This window comes from Brassica napus, unplaced genomic scaffold, assembly GCF_020379485.1.
Source record: "Brassica napus cultivar Da-Ae unplaced genomic scaffold, Da-Ae ScsIHWf_1146;HRSCAF=1628, whole genome shotgun sequence".
NCBI lineage: Eukaryota > Viridiplantae > Streptophyta > Magnoliopsida > Brassicales > Brassicaceae > Brassica > Brassica napus.
Window position 1 is genome coordinate 46,606 of NW_026014570.1, and position 2,396 is coordinate 49,001.

At 45.5% G+C, this 2,396-nt stretch overlaps 1 non-coding gene across 1 annotated transcript; it reads right to left on the reverse strand.

Moving 5' to 3' along the window:
• Positions 1-359: 359 nt before the first annotated feature.
• Positions 360-466, reverse strand: LOC125596196. The gene has a single exon (XR_007330925.1). It is a non-coding gene; the product is annotated as a small nucleolar RNA R71 (small nucleolar RNA).
• Positions 467-2,396: the final 1,930 nt, after the last annotated feature.

Genomic DNA, 2,396 nt, shown 5'->3' on the forward strand with positions numbered 1-2,396 from the left:
TTGCACATTATGATACACCAGATGCATTCTATGCCGATCGTTCTGGGATTCGCCCACCTCCCATTGAGAGAAGAGACTTTGAGATCAAGACTGGTCTCATTAATTTGGTGGAGAAAAATCCGTTTCATGGAAACCCGTCTGAGGACCCGATGTATCACTTGGAGCATTTTGAGCGAGTCTGTGACACCAGCAGACATAATGGAGTTCCTCAAGGCGCTTTGAAATGCAGGTTGTTCCCGTTTTCCTTAGCTGATAAAGCTATCAGATGGTTAAAGTCCATCCCTCCAGGATCTCTTACTACATGGGAAGAGACAAGAGCTGCTTTTCTACAGCATTTCTTCACCAAGTCAAGGTCCACATATCTGAGAAGCAGAATTGGAAGCTTTCAGCAGCTTGATTCAGAAAGCTTTCATGAGGCTTGGGAGCGTTTCAAGGAGTACACACAGGACTGCCCTCACCATGGCTACACTGATGTGAGTTTGCTGAACATTTTCTATAATGGAGTTCATGAAGAGAGTCAAGATGCCATGGACACAGCAAGTAATGGTGATTTCATGACCAAGACTGTTGAAGAAGCTTACACCTTGCTGAACAACCTGTCATCCAGCAAAGCAAACCGCAAGTCAAGGTTTGACACCAGCCAGAAGGGTGTTGGTAATGAATCCAAGAAGATAGATGAGCTGAATGCCAAGATTGAGATGCTTCTCAAGAGAGATCAGAAATCTGTGAAATTTGTGGAGGAGCAAGGCTATCGTTCCTCACAAGAAACTGTTGGTGATGATTCAGATGATATGCAAGCTGATGTGAACTACATTGGTGGTCAAGGAAACTACAACAGAGCTACAATCAGAACCTTGGATGGAATCAAAATCAGCAAAATAATCTGTCTTACCGGAGCAACAATGTGGAGAATCCACAACATCAGTCCTACCCTCAGGCAGGAAACAGGCAGAACCAGAATCAGAACCAGAGTGTGTTCAACCAAGGATTTCAGAACAGAAATCAATATCAGGGGAACAACTCGGGCAACTCAGGATTTCAGCAAAGGCAGCAGTACAACAACTATCAGAATCAAGGAAATGCCTCTTCGTCACAGCCTTCTCAGGATAACGAAATTAAGAAGATGCTGCAAATGGTGCTAGAAGGTCAGAAGAATAGCACTGCAGAGATAAACACCAAGGTGGATAACATGTATGGAGAGCTTAATGGGAAGTTCGAAGCTTTGAACACCCATTTGAAAGTTTTGGAAAAGCAAGTTGCTCAAACCGCCTCCAGCAGCAGAACAGCACCTGGATTTCTACCAGGGAAGTCAGAGACGAATCCCAAGGAGTTTGTGAATGCTATAACACTTAGGAGTGGAAAAACGATTGAGGAATCGAAAGAGAAAGAGATCGACCGATCTCAAGAACAGATCGACCGATCCAAGGGGAAGGAGATCGACCGATCCGGTCCATCTGGATCGACCGATCCCGTGTCGACGAAGCCAAATTCCTCTGAACCTGAAGAGGTGTATGTGGCGCCTCCTGCTTATGTTCCTAAGGCTCCATACCCATCCAGACCAAGGCAGAAGATCAAAGAACGTGAGTACGAGAAGCTAAAGAACCTTGTTGGGGAGTTACATGTGAGATTGCCATTTGTTGAAGCGGTGAAGATGGTACCTTCTCTTAAAAGGTACATGAAGGAGATTCTTACCGATAAGATGAGCCTAGAGCGGGGTGTGTTGATGCTCAATGAGGAGTGTAGCGCAGTTCTACAAAATGTCATGCCTAAAAAGCGTGAAGATCCCGGAGCATTTGTTCTACCATGCCGCATTGGATCACTTACTTTTGAGAAGAGTCTCTGCGATCTGGGTTCAGGAGTGAGCCTAATGCCTTTCTCTGTCTCTGAGAGGCTAGGCATGACGAACTACAAACCTACAAGGATCTCCTTGGTCCTTGCTGACCGATCAGTGCGAAGACCAGTCGGTGTACTAGAGAACATCCCTGTTGGTGTTGGAAAGGGATACGTGCTTACCGATTTTGTAGTTCTGGAGCTGGAAGAGGAACCTAAAGATCCTCTCATTTTGGGCAGACCGTTTTTAGCTACTGCTGGAGCCATGATTGATGTACAGAATGGGCATATAGACTTACGTCTAGGAGACATGGCGATGAGATACAATGTGGAGAAGGTGCTGAAAAATCCGACTATTGATGGACAGACTTTCTGGGTTGATACATTGACTGAACTGGTGGAGGAAATGGATGAAGAGTTGCACACTGATGATCCTCTACAAGTCGCATTGACCCAAAGGGAGAGTGAGTTCGGGTTCATGAACCAAGAAGTGGTTGGATTTTCTGAGATTTTGGATTCAGCCTCACCGATTGAGAAGCATGTCGCCTATGTCAGCCTTGAAGACT